This window comes from Lissotriton helveticus, chromosome 6, assembly GCF_964261635.1.
Source record: "Lissotriton helveticus chromosome 6, aLisHel1.1, whole genome shotgun sequence".
Lineage (NCBI taxonomy): Eukaryota > Metazoa > Chordata > Amphibia > Caudata > Salamandridae > Lissotriton > Lissotriton helveticus.
Window position 1 is genome coordinate 850,797,405 of NC_136067.1, and position 15,127 is coordinate 850,812,531.

Below are 15,127 nucleotides of genomic sequence, written 5' to 3' on the forward strand. Positions count from 1 at the left end.
GCGTCAAGGAACCTCCTGAAGAAGCGGGTAAGGCAGCTCTGGGACACACCACCCACTGCAGCTATCACACTCTGGTAGCTCCCGGAGGCAAGCAGGTGTAAGCTACACAGCACCTGCACATGGGGTGGGATGGCGTGGGCCCTGGGTGTTGGGTGCTCCAGGAGTGGGTGTAGGTCCCTGATCAAGTCCTGGATGGTTTGGGGATGTAGCCTGTACCTCTGGAGTATTTCAGGCTCTGTCAGTTGGAACAGTGTTATCCTCTGCCTGTACACTTGTTCCTCCCTTTGCCATTCCCTCTCTTCTGCTGCCTGTAGTCTTTGCCGCCTTGCAATGACATAGAAAGCCGCCATTATGATTCCACAGTTGCATTTTGGGACTCTTTTTATGGCCTTCACCTGGTTACCACCTGCATTCAATCCATGGTAAATACCGACTCATAAATACCGAATTTCCGTGAATTCGGTATTTTTGGGCTTTCCTACATCTCCATGGCCATTTTTTACCGTTTCTTATTTACCGATTCGGTAAATAAGAAATCGGTAAATATGAATTCGGTAAATTCTGCCTCGGTAAAAATACCGACTCATATTTACCGAGTCGGAATTATACCGACTCTTATTTACAGAGTCGGAATTATAGGCAAAAACAAATAGGGACATAAGCACCTCAAATTTTATTTGATATTAGAGACCATGTGTACGCTAGTGACTTGAAGCCAGGCCAAGTCTTTGGGAATGTTACAACATTAGTTGCTTACAGGGGTAGATTGCATGAGAGGAGCCCTACTCAGGTATCCAGTTTCCGACGCGGGATGCGGGAGGTCCATCCCATGTATCACCCAGAAATACCTGAGATAACGGACCAGCGCGATAAAGTTACTAGATTGGCTGTAGCGGCGCGTTTTCAGGAACAATGGGTTTATACTCCATGGAAAAGAAGTGAGGCTCTATCCCTTAATACTTATTTGCCTTATCCTAGAAAAAATCTGACTGCCTATTATAAAGAGTTGACCGAGGCTGCTTCTTCTACTGTAATGACAGGTTCATACTCAAGATCATGTAGCGGAGTTGGACGGCATATGGGAACAGATTAAGGGATGCGATTAGGAAAGGAAGCCAGGCGATAAACCCCGAGCTGAGATACTTGCTTTGCCAGGCCGCATTATTACATATTCGTACTCTCTTATTCCGCCCAAGAAGATCAGCTGGGATAAGTTGATGGCTTGTCGACAGAAGAAGGGTGAAAGTGTGTCTGATTTCTTTACTCGGTTTGAAGATACGTTTTTGGATTATAGTGGGCAGATCTGTCTATCAAGGGAGGCGTTTAGTTGTATGTTGACAGATTCGTTTCTAACCTGCTTCCTGAAATTGTGACTCGTTTACAGGCGTCTGTGAGTAGCTGGTCCACCTCTTCCCCCTTTGTTATTTTGAAAATGGCTCAATACTATGAGCATCGTGACCAGGAAGAGAAGAAGAAAACAGATAAAAATATAAGGAGTTTGTAGTAGTCTCTCCTTGTGCTTCCCTCTGTATGGAATGCTCCCCCCATGTGGATTCTTGGTGTGGGCATTCCACAATAGAACTTAGAACTTTGGGGTTTGAATGTTTGGCAGTTGTGCCCAGTGCCAGCTACTACGCAGTCCCTGTCTGGAATAAAGCTTACCTGACAATTCATCCGCCCGTCTCCTTTGACTTTTTCTCTACATTTGTATGGCGACGATTGACAGGCGACTACAGGACCCACGAAGAGCATACGGAACTGAGCTTCGTTCAGGTTGACATTCCATACTTCTAAAGGCTTTCGGCTCCACCTCTGAATTCGTCAGGTTGCCGCTTGACTTTCTATGCGGTTGATGTGGTTGGTGTTCAAACCTCATAAGGTGCAGTTTGCACAATGCGCTTGCTCCCGCAGTTGCAGCACATTGTGGGCTAGGTAACTGCGACGTTATATCTACATCACGCAGGCCGCAATTTCCTTGTCAGGTAACACTGTGTCTTAGTGTACTGCCTGCACATCACGCTACGTTGCGGCCATTTTGCTTGGGCAGGATCGAAAGGTAACTTATACTGCATGCATCATATTTGCTGATACAACAGTACCACGGCGTAAGCCACGCCGCAGACATTTTTCAAGGGCCGTTCAAACCCAGCTTGTCATTTTGCAGTCTAGTCTTCAGCGTTTTCAATTGAGTCAGTGGACATTTTGGGGTTGACAGTTTTCATAATCATCCAAGTTTCGGCACAAGGGCAGTTAGAGACTGGGTCTCTCGACACGCATGCTCGGTGTGCCAGTCTTAGCCATCTACAATTCCATGGCAAGCTTTATTTGGCAAGCTTCGGTGTGGAAAACTCGGTGATGAGCACACCTTGCATGTAAAATTGTGATCCTGACAACGTTTGCTGTCCACAGTACTGCCAGTGACACACACACTGTGCTGTGTGTGTTGTAAAATACAGTGTTCTACTTCATATTTGACATCCCAGTGATGCACAGTGTCACACTAACCTGCCAAGCTTGCTCAGCATTGTCATTCACTTTTAAGAGCATGTCAACTGAGGTTATATGCACACGCTGTGTGCGTATCACCTCACTATAACTTTTGCTTCTATAAGAAAAGGATACCTCATTCACAGTGACACACACACTTGCAGTTTTTTCCATGTAACTGTCCTTTTGGGGTCAAGAGACATTTGCAACTTCTTTCTTGTTAATTAATGTACTTGTTTTTGCTTTTTAGGAGAGTATTGTTGTTCAACATATATTTTATCTGAAAGGTCAGTTTTAAATTTTGTTTTTAACTGGAAGTTCTGCTTATTTAGCTTTAAGTTCTACAATGCAGTCTGTTTCACCTCCACCTACTTTTCTTGAAGTGCCTTGCAACCAACCATTAACTTGGAAAAGTTGGTATGATGCATTCGTTATTTACTTAGGTGCCTTAGGAGCATCTCGTTCTAGAGCTGAAAGAAAGAAATGCCTCCTACTTCATTCTTTGAAGGTAGGTCAAAATACAAACACTTGCCACCTTTGGTACAAGCCCAAAATGAGGATAACATTGATGACTACGTATAGGCGGTAAAGAAGTTGGAGTTGCATTTTGATGTTCAGCCCAGTCTGGTAGTAATCCGACACAAGTTCTTCAAATGGGAGCAGAGACCTGGAGAAGATGTTGATGCTTTTGTCTCTACACTCCATAAGTTGAGTGCTGATTGTCAATTTGAAACATTCACGGATCAATTAGTAAGGGACCAGTACATTTTTAAGTGTTCTGACAAGTCTATTCAACTGACGTTATTGTTCATGGGAAATCCTTCTCTTGAGGAGACTATTCGCACAGCAAAGAGCATTTAGATGCCCAAAGTTTCAGTGAAAGATTTAGAGGACCAATCTAATGAACTGGTGGGGCCGTTAGATCCAGGGATGTTAAAAACAATGTCACCTCACGTTCTGACAATCGGTTTTTCAAACAAACTAATTTGTGTTTTCGTTGTGGAAGACTTTCACATACCAAGACGGGCAGAGGGTGCTTGGCAAAAAATGTTATATGCAGAGCATGTGGGAAACTTCGGCACTTTGCTAAGCTTTGTCAAAGTGATAAATGTAGTGGGGTGTCCGCACAAGTTGGCAAACAGGTTACTTCTCCGTCTTCCGTTGCTAATGTGTCAGTTGCAGAATATGTTGATTCTGACAGTCACCACAGCATCCAGAACGTGCTGAGAGACATGGTTATGGTTGTTGGCGAGGAAACTGTTCTTGTCAGTCATTTCTCTGAATCTGTGGATTAATATGTTGAAATTGGCATTGGAGATAAAAAAGTGTGTCTGTTGGTGGATTCTGGTGCAAGAATAACCATGATCACCCAGGAATTGTTTAGTGAAGTGTGGGGTTCTCGTCCGTTGGAATCTCCTGACAGGGCTCCTGTTTCGTATGAGGGGAGGAGGTTAGAGCTGGCAGGTTATTTTGAGGACATTCTTGAATTCAAAGGTAGGAAAATACTTGGGAAGGTGTACGTAGCAATCAAGGGGTTGTCCATTCTAGGATGGTTTCATCAAGGTCTTTTTCAGATGCTTCTTAGAGCTGGAACAAAGAAACAACTTTCTATTGTCTGCTCTAATGATTTTGCTGATAACCTTTTCGAGCGTTTTCCCTCTGTGTTTGGTGGAGGGTTGGGTCAGATTAAGGGCTTAACCCATCAGATTAGAGTTAAGGACGATGCCATTCTGGTCAAGCACAGACTAAGGAGTGTTCCCTTTAGTGTCAGGGATCAGCTGGAACAGAAACTTAATGACTTATGCCAGAAAGGCATTATCGAGCCAATTGAGTCCTCTCTCTGGCTTTCTCCTTTAGTCGTGGCCAAGAAGAAGACTGGGGAGCTTCTCGTTTGTATTGACTTACGCAGACTCAACAAAAACATCTGGGTTGATTCACATCCTGCTGGTCTCCATTCTTTCTGGGGACAAAATCAAAGAGCATGCTCCCAGGATCGCCAGACTGTCCACCAAGTTGCTTCAGTATGATTTTGAAGTTTCATATCTTCGAGGTAACAAAAATAGCAGGGCAGATTTTTTCTAGAGGTTTCCTGTGTCAGACATTGGTTCACTTCCTTGTGACGATGATGAAGATGATGAGGATAATTGTTTTATTGCTTCAATGGTTCTGGGTGATATGTGTGCTGGGAGTGAGGGAGAATGGAGGGATGAATTGTCCAAAGATGCTTTTTTGTGCCAGATCATTAAGTGTGTCAAGAATGGTTGGCCCAAGGAGAAGAACACATCTTTCTCTTTACAAACATTTGTTAAAATCTCCATGGAGCTCTCCTTAGAAGATGGTGTCTTGGTGCGTGGTGACAGGTTGGTTCCTCCGGGAAAACCGAGGGGCAGGTTGGTCAGTGGTGCCCATGATGGGCATTTAGGAAAAACGTTCACCAAGCGAAGGTTAGGAGAGTGTGTTTGGTAGCCCCTTATGGAGAAGGACGTTAATGTTTTTGTTGGAGAGTGTGTTGTGTGTTCTAATGCTGAAAAAGGTCTGAAAATGAGAACTCCTCCCCTACTACCCATTGATTTTCCAGCCAGGCCCTGGGAGAAAATTGGTGTTGATCTAGTGGGTCCCTTCAATCTTCTTCCAGCTTCTTCCAGCTTTGCTGTGGTTGCCATAGATTACTATTCAAAGTGGCCGAAGGTACGTTTCTTGGGTGAGCCGAACTCAAAAATGTAATTGATTTCCTCAAGGATATTTTCCTGCGGGAGGGTTTCCCCTCCACCATTGTTTCCGACAATAGAGTACAGTTTGTCAGTCATGAACTTCAAGATTTCCTAGTTCAGGGTGGTATTACTCACTCCAAGAGCTCACTCTCTCACCCACAAACCAACAGTCTTGTGGAACGAATGAACAGGGTATTGAATAATAAAATGCATTCTTTAATATTCCTTTTCATCCAGATAGAAGATATCTGTTTGGGTTCACCTTAGATGGTAGGAGCTTTAGGTTCTGTCGAGCTTCTCAGGGCTATACAGAGACACCGAGTATTTATAGCCAAGCACAAAAGTCTGTTGGATTCCTTGTCGCTTCCCTCAGGTAATGTATTAGTGCTGTATGTCGATGACTTGCTCATTGCTTCTAACACTGAACAAGGTTGTAAAGATAGTACTGTTAAATTATTGTTGCATTTAGCTCATCATGGACATAACGTTTCTCTTACTAAATTTCAGTATTGTCGACAGGAGGTCACCTATTTAGGTCACCTACTGTCGAAGGAGGGTAGGAGGTTGACCCCTGAGCGTATTAGTACCATTGTTAAAATGCCCATTCTACAAACTCAAAAAGATGTGCGCGCTTTTATAGGTATCATTTCCTACTGTTCCCAGTGGATCCCAAATTTCTCTTTACTAATCAAACCTTTGCTTGCATTAATAATGAAAGAAGTGCCTGAGTCTTTTGCCTTGGACGCCTGAATGTCAGCAGTCTTTTGAGCAATTGAAAACTGTGCTTTGTTCGGCTCCTGTGCTTGGTACACCTAACTATGCTAAGCTGTTTGTGCTCTATATTCACGAGATGGCTGGTTGCGCGCTTTCTGTCCTAACACAAAAATTCGAGATAAGCAATGGCGTGTGCTTATTTCTCTGCTGTACTTGATCCGGTCGCGACAGCCCTCCCAAGTTATTTAAGAGTGGTCGCGGCTGTGGCCACTTCAATCACACAATTGGCTGGACTCGTGCTTGATACTGACCTCACAGTTATGGTACCCCATGCTGTGGACAAGCTTTTGAATAAGACAAAGACACAGCATCTCACCAGTGCACACCTTCCTGGCTATCAATTGACACTGTTTTCTAAACACATTACAATTAAAAGATTGCTACTCTGAATCCAGCCACGCTACTACCCTTCTGAGAGTGATAAAGTTGACAAACATGATTGCATCTTTCGTACAGAAGAAGAGACGGAAGGACGGGTAGACATGACTAATGTTCCCTTATTTGACACACAATGGGAACTACATGTTGATGGCTCTTGTTTTAAATTACCAGATAGCACTACCACTGCAGCCTATACCATTACCACGCTACACACAGTAGTAGAGACATCATGGGTCCCTTATCAATCGGCTCAAGCAGCTGAGTTAGCTGCCCTTATTCGAGATTGCAAATTGAGCAAGGGGCTGGTTGTCAACATCTATACTGACAGCCAGTATGCCTTTTGGGTCCTGCATAATTTTGGGAGACTGGACTGAGAGAGGGTTCCTTACTTCTCATAGCACAAAAAATCTAACATGGACACCTCATATTGAGGCTTTTGTCTGCTTTGATGCTCCCCAGGAAATTAGCCATAGTTAAGTGTAGTGCACACAGGAAGGTCACTGATGATGTGGGTAGGGGAAATGCTTTTGCTGAACAGGTTGCTAAGGAAACTGCCCGGGCGAAGATGAAAAGAATGTTTGTAGCAGGTCCAGCTAGGTGGGTTCTTTAGGTTGTCATGTTTGAAGATACCCTTGAAAGTGTAAAGGATATAAAAGTGAAGCCACAAAAGAAGAATTAGGAAAGTACAGCACAGTTGAATGAGCAAGGATGTTGGATTGATAAATCAGGAAAACAGAGCTGGAGGTTGCCAGATGCATATATTCTTCCTGTGGTTACTATAGCTAACGGTCCAGCTCATATCAGTGCTAAAGGCATTTGTAAATTGCTAGACCCTGTATGGCAGAATGATAACATCTCTAACTCAGCTGCGCACTTAGTAAAGTATTGCATGATATTCAGGATGCATAATCCTGGGAAGGGTACCCCTATACCACCGGGTAATTTTGCACGACCCACTTTCCCTTTTGAAGTCCTTCAAATGGACTATATCGAATTGGAGGGATGAAATAACCTGAAGTATGTTTTGGTGGTTTGTGCATTCAGTAAATGGGTTGAGGCTTATACCACTAAAGATAATACAGCCATTACGACTGCAAAGGTAGTCCTTACGGAGTTCTTTCCTCGTTTCTGCTTGCCCCAAGTTATCTGGAGTGATAACGGAAGTAACTTCAATGCAAAAGTGATTCAATTGATTTGTGAGGGTATTTATGTAAAGCAGAAATTCCATGCTGCCAATCACCAGCATTCAGCGGGTTTGGTTGAGAAGTACAATGGTACTCTCAAACTGAAACTGTCAAAATCACAGGAGACAACAGGGTTAAAGTGGCCAGATGCTTTACTGTTAGCTCTTTTGTCAACAAGAACAACAGCTCATTCTAGAACAGGATTATCACCCTATGAGGTTGTGTTTGGATGTCCGGCAAATGTTTGGGGCATCACGCGCCCTCGCAGGTTTTGGGATATTGAGTACACTGTGTTGATTGATTATCTCGGCCAGTTAACAGAGAATTTACATTCTATTCACCAACAGGTGCCGGAGTCCCTGCCTTCTATACCAGAGGGACCCAGTCACGACATTCAGCCTGGTGATTTCGTGCTTTTCCGGAACTTCCAATGGAAGAAAAGTTTGGAGCAGCGCTGGAATGGGCCTGAACAGGTCCTGTTGGTGACATGCACTGCTGTGAAGGTTGCTGGCCGAAAGAACTGGGTGCATGCCATCCACTGTCAGAGGGTTCCTCTACCTCTATCCTTTGATCAGTGGGTCAAGGACGGCATCAGGGACTCGGAGCGCAAGCAGGTGCCTCAGTTTGTCCTATTCCGCGATGCTCAACTAACGTGGACGCAGACAGAGAAGGAAAATGACAACCTGTTGAATGCAGCATTTCCTACGGAAATACAAGCTATCTAAGAGCCTTTATTCACTGACCATTCAGTGACTGGGGCTACCAGGTACAATTTGCACCCTCGGCTGAGAGAAAGTGCATTTAAGGAGAAGAAAGATTAGTTAGGGATGGACTATGTAAGGTAGGTTGTACTAAATCATAATACCAACAGAGTTAGTTCAGATTGGTGAGGGGATTTTCGTGCTGAATGAACATTGGACAGAGGAGATTGAAGTATACCTTGAAGGTATACCATCCTGATCGACGTGGGATACGAGTTCAGGACAGAGCAAGCTCCACCACCCGTGCTCAAGAGAGCCAATGTATTGATTAACAACAGGAGCCTGTACCAGTGAGGCTCTGATGTACGCTGGGAACTTGTATATTTCTCTTGCATTTTGCCCCTCTTCATTATTCGTTGTGCATCCCTTTGGCACGATGGTTGCTGTGGAATACCAGCCAGTGATTCCGGTTGCCCAGTATAATATGGTGTGGACCCGCAAAAAGAAAATGATATGTGTTACTCTTGTGGCTTTGTTGCTAATAATATTGTGTGGGGTGTCATGGATTTTGGAAAATGAGTATAATGTGCCTTTACGCAGCGAAGGTAAAAATAGTTCCCCGAAAAGAAGCAAGAGAACAGTCCCAAATAATGTATTCCTGGATACGCACAAGAGATTTTTCAGAGAAGGAACAGCTTGTTACCACACTGAATCTGTCACTAGTCTATGGACTGCATATCCATTGTCACTTGTCAATTATACTTATACTCGGCCACCCCAATTTATGGAAGTAAAGCGAGGGTCCTTGTTTATATTATAGAAAGCCACAGGGAATGGGTTATTCAGGGTGTGATAACAATACATATTGCGATTACTTTTACATGGAAGAACAGAATGTTACATTGGTGGGTTAGCATTATCAAGAATATACAGTTCCTAGGGAGGCTGGTTATTATCCTGCTTGTTGTCCTATCGTGAATAGCATTGACACTTCATTGTACATCAATTGTTCTGGAATAGTGTTGTACAATAATACCATGCCCCTGGTCAACAGCAAAGATCCGCGTACATTTGGAATGAACACCAGATATCCTGCAGTAGATTATGAAGGACCGATCTATGCACACCCAGGGTTTTACTATTTGTCCAATGGTAGATATTCCAACTTCCATAATGGAATAGACGATGTAGCTCTTGGGATGGTGTTGCCTTTTGGTGTACCCTGTAAGTATGCTAAGCCTAATATCGGTTGGGTGAAAAGGACTTTGACCAAAGAATTCTGTGAGGGAGTGACCAATATAGATGTCAATAACTATAGTAATGGGATCACTTTTAAATACATTCTCTCTTCCATAATAACATTCGGTGGTACTGCTACGGCTAGGGGTGAAAAAGCTTGAGAATATTTTGGATGCAAGCTGCAGATTTTGCCTAATACTACTGTGGCAGCTCTACGCGACATCACCACTCAATTGCAAAATATGCTAATATATTCCGAACAGACTAGGTATGCTGTTGATTTAATCTTAGCCATGAGTGGTGGTGTATATGTGGCAGTGGGAAACGTGTGTAGTCAGGATTAAAAATATGGGAAAGAATATTACCAAGCATATTTTGGATATTGTTGAAAATGTCAAGGGAATGGAAAGTGGTAATTTGTGTTGGTCCCTATTTGGCTGGGTTTTTGAAAAGGTGATTTATTTTGTTGTAGTATTGATCCTTTGCTACATTCTTTTTCAGTGTGTACCCTTCTTATTGCACCACCCTACTCATTCCTAAAAGGAAAATATTGATTCATGATACCAATACTGCCATTATGGTACAGAAAGAAATAGACAACCTCATGAATATAGATGAGGGTGTTTTTGAGTCTTCTTCCCTCCTTACAGTGTCCTTTTCCGATACCAAGAATTTGGAATGTTTGTAAGGAGTTTTATCCATGGTCTCCCATCTTCCTGATTTTAGATTTTTCATGTTGCTGTCAAAAAATGTTTTAGCTCCTGCTAAAAGGAGGGTCTGTTAGAATAGAAATATTTATGTTCACACATTGCTCTATGTAAGTTAGCATTCGTGGCACCATTTTCTATTCAGGCGCCATTTTGAATCATGATCGAAACAAATCCTTTGCTGTTTCCGAGAAAAGGAATCAGTTATGTTTCATTTTTACAGTGTTGAGTTTTGCTTCACTAATGAATAGACTGTTCTTATTAGTGCATACCTTTCTTCCTAGATAGAGGCACTCTCCCACTTGTCTGGTGGGGTGGGGGACAGTCAAATTTGGGAGCAGTATTAGTTGGGCTTTGGTGGTGCATCATGAAGTGTGATGGGGGCACAGAATGGCGTTGCTTCTAGGTGATGTTTGGGGGGCTCCCCATAGTTTTTATTGCCCCCCTCCCTTATGGGGTACACCCCAAAAGGATAGGGGCAACAGGGGCTGAGGGGAACAGGTCTGTGACAGTTTCTATTACCAACCACAAGGGGGCACCATACATTGCTACTGCAGTTATGGTATTGAAAGGCACAACAAGGAGCATGTTGTGGTATTTTTGCAGGCAAGACTCCCCAAGATTTTACTGCCTCTCCTCCCCTTCGTGTAGCATGGTAAAGGGACCCTTGGGACATTTCTATTGAACACTGACCTATATAGATTCCCGCTATGAAATCAGAGAGCACTTAACATTTGCTAAATAAAGGGTGGCGGTGGAGCAGACGAATGAGGCAGTGAGAGGGTACCTGTGGAAATTACTTGGAAGAATCATAGAGAACAATCATGGTTTGCAAATAGGCAGCAGTGCATGGATTGTCAGTGTCTGCAGAGAGTTTGGCTTTCTCTTCAATGTATTTGTCCTGCCTTATTTATGATTACAGAAGTGTAGTCGGGGTGTGCTGAGAGAGGCTGTACAGAGCTGTAGGTGCCTAAATACCCAAGCAATGTGCATCCAATCGGTCACTTGAGACTGAACAGTGGCAGAAGCAGCTGGGTTACTGACGGAATGTAAATGGAGGGCACATAGGAAGCATGTTTGTAGCCACTCTAAGGATTGAAAGGTGTTTGGTGCACTACCAAAGCTAGGGAACATTTGAAGGGTAATGAGATGGTGGTATCCAGAGGTCAAAAAAGGTGCCAGAGGCACTAAGGTATGGGAATCCTGGTCCCACAGTGAGGGATAGTCAAAAGCCTCTGCTAAAAATCTTTGTCCAACCGTGACCAAATGTTTGTTAGAATAGAATAATCATGTTTACGTATTATTCTATGTATGTTAGCATTCGCTGCTCCATTTTCTTTTGTCGGCACCATTTTGTGTTATAATCGAAACTTATGCCTTGCTATTTCCAAGAAAAGGCCCCTGGTAGGTTTCACTTCTTCAAAGTTGGGTTTTAATTCACTAATGAATAGACTGTTCTTATTAGCGCATACCTTTACCTCTAGACAGAGGCCTTCTCCCACTTGTCTGTTGGCGGGCACGGGCAGAATGACTTTGTCTGCTAGATAGTGTGTGCCAAGCCTCAGAATCGAAACGTAATTTTTTGTAATTCACTGTTTTGCTGCATCTGCTTGGAAAATTCCATTGTGGGCGTGCCCTCATTGATTTTGAAATGTACATAATGTATCTCTATGCTTGCTGATGTTAGTCCCTCTGCTGCAATCCTAAGCAACTTGGCTCCACTCTGAGTGCACCTGAATAAATAGGTATTGGTTTGTATTCTCCACTGCCTGACCGAATCTGCAATTGGTATGAAAGGCTGAGAGGTGGTAGTGAGTGACCCGGGTGATCCTAATTGGGCCACTTCCTTCATGTTGTGCAGCCTGGCTCCCTCTGTAACATTTCCCCAGTATCTTTCTATCTTGCAGATGACTGGAGCAAGCTTCCCAAAGTTTTTCTAGGCCTCATGCCCACAAAGGACTGCCTGACATTTCTGACCTAAGGATACTCCAAAAGGGTGCGCGTGACATTCTGGGAAAAACCTCACTAACCATGCATATTTGTGCACCAAACATGGCAACTCCTCACACCTGCAAAGCATCATATTACATTTGTCAGCTTTGAGGTGTTGGAAGTGTTTTTATTTGAGTGGAATATTCGTCTGTGTTTCATCTCCCATCTGAGGACTATGACGCTGCTTTTCTCCTCTCACATGTCCCTTCAAAGAGACAGGTGACAATCTCACTCAATTACTCACAAACATGTCTGCTATGACGCTTTCATCTTGCTGTTGACCTTCCAAACATTCCCCCTTCACCACAAATATAGGCCAGCCATTCCTCATTACTCATTCACTCAGTCATTGCAGTCCTCCACTTTACAGGGAGCCCCGCAAAAATCCCTCCACACGCTCTTTGTTGTACCTTTCAATACCATAACCGCAGTAGGATTGTATGGTGCCCCCTTGTTGTTGGTAATAGAAACTGCTACAACCCTGATCTTCCCCTAACCCCCTTGTTGCCCCTCCCCTTTAGGGGTACACCTCACAATGGAGAAGGGGAGCAATAAAAACTATGGGCAGCCCCCCAAACACTTACCCAGAAGCCATGTCATTTTGTGCCCCCATCACCCTTCATAATGCAGCCCAAACCCCTTCTAATACTGCTCTCCAAATTTGTTTGCCCTCCCAAATCGGAGAGTATAGGAGTGCAGTATAAAAAATGTTGGGGTTCTACACCATAAGTCCCATACTATGATGCTGTGGCGCAAACACGACACCCTTCAGCGAAGAGGTAACCGGCCTCCTGGCAAAAGAGCACCACAAAAACCCTGGAGGAGGGGAAGGGACCTGCAAGATGTTCTCAAAGAGAAGAAGCACGTCTTACCAACTGGACAGACCTGCGACAGGTCGGCAGCAAAGGAAAGACCGTCCTAAGAACCGAACAAACACAGGTGCACTAGGGAGAACAAGAGGAGAAGCATGAGGACTAGTAGCACCACAAGCCAAGAGCACACTCAGAGACACTGGACAGCCACCAAGGCAGACCAACGTAACTGGAGACAGCCCCATGGGAGAACCAAACATAAGCCACAGCAAGCGTGAACCGCGTCTCTCACCAACGCTTCCCAGTGCGACCATCCATCCCTGAGTGTCGGCAGTCTAAGTCGGACGGCATCCCTGCTCTTGACCGCAGATACCAGAGGTGAAAGAACAGCCTCAGCCAGGCAGAGACATTTAGCTGCGAAGTTCCTCCAGAAACCTCCTCTCCTAGAAGATAATCACCACCTGTCGCCCAGTTCCAATGGCAAACACATCATCATTGCCATGTGCATGACACCGCACTCAGCAGGAAATGTGGACGTGTGACCGGAGGGTCTACACTGAGAATCAAACAACAGACCAAGGTCAGGAGGGGCAGTCGAGAGTAGCTGGGCCGAACGTTGAAGAGAACTCGAGAGGTTAAAGGAGCGCATCTCGACACATCAACAGCAAGTGAAGGGGGTGACAACCAGAGAATGACCTGTCAACTGCCTAGCGGGAGACTGAGAGTAAGCCGCAAGCATGCGCGAACAGAATCTCATGCCTCACGTTTCTCAGCGTGCCCATCATGCCACTGTCACCAACGTTCTAGTAGCCCAAGAAGTCCAAGTGCACAGATGTAACTGAGTCCCCAAAGGAAATTGAAGGACCTGGCCACCCCCACTCTCAGTGATCGACTCAAGAACGAAAGCCTGGAACCATCACGGCAAGTCATCACCAACTGTTGTCCAGATTCACCACACGTCTGGCAATGCCATCATGCCAGTCCTCGTCAAATGCGTCAAACACTACTTTCTCAAGAGTACCAATGGACTGGAGTCCTACATCATTACTAAACCAGCCAACACGCAGAACCAGAGGCTACCTGCTAACCTGCCTTACACCTGAACTGCGGCAGCGAGAGCATGTCTTGACAAGACTCATCCACCCTTGGGGGTTGTGCGAGCGACTAGGTACTGGCTCCTCGTGGTCTTGCAGGTGCCCCCAGTCGGCACACATGCAGCCACAGCACAGCCCACAAGCAGTCCCATGGCAATCCCGACAAAGGGCCTCCCCAGGTGGGAGAGTTGGACTTGATATTGCCCCATCGTCTGGTTACAGGATACAGCAAAGCAGCCTAACAGAGACTTCAGTCGATCAAGCAACACCTTTGTGAACATTCACCTTGGACTCCCACCATGCTCTGATGCACCCTTTATGATGAACTGTTAGAACACAACACAGACCATCTTCAACGTCAGAGACAGGGGAGCCACTTCAGACCAAAATGTTTCCACTGGCATGGTATGAGAGTACAGATGACGTTTTCAAGCCAGCATTCATGTCTTGAACCACACAGGTTAAATTATGAGTGCCAGAGAAGATTGTCCTGCTGCAGTCAGTTACCAGCCCCATGTCTGCTGTCTTCCTGCTTCCCGACTCGTGAGGCTGATGGACCCTGTGGTGTCTAGTAAATAGTTGTTTACCCCTACAGGTTGGACAAGTGTTTTGTCTTTATGAAACTTTGGGAGGAATGTAGTGTCCTGCTGGGCACGTTCTAGTGTCTCAGCAGGCACTGGTATTTCCAGCCACTCCCTCAAGGGCTGGACACACATGCACCTGACACCCATCCATCACAGGCGTCCCAAGTGACGTGACCCTGTTAATAAACGGGCCCGGGTGCACGTGCTTGTTGCCAGTTCCAGTACTATACTACTGTGTCTGTGTAGTCCTCTGCTCGCATGGGGGCCTAGTGGCCCACGACACGACAGCTCCGAAGATCAGCAGTTTGGAGAGCTCCGGCCACCCGAGTGAGGCGCGTTTCCCTGATCTCCATCCTCCATGAACCTCAATTAAATCCCTTTGTAAGCCATGCTTTCCCAATGTTGAAGATGCTAATGTACAAGGACTATCTGCTTCAACAAGTGAAGTGTGTGGCTTAAAA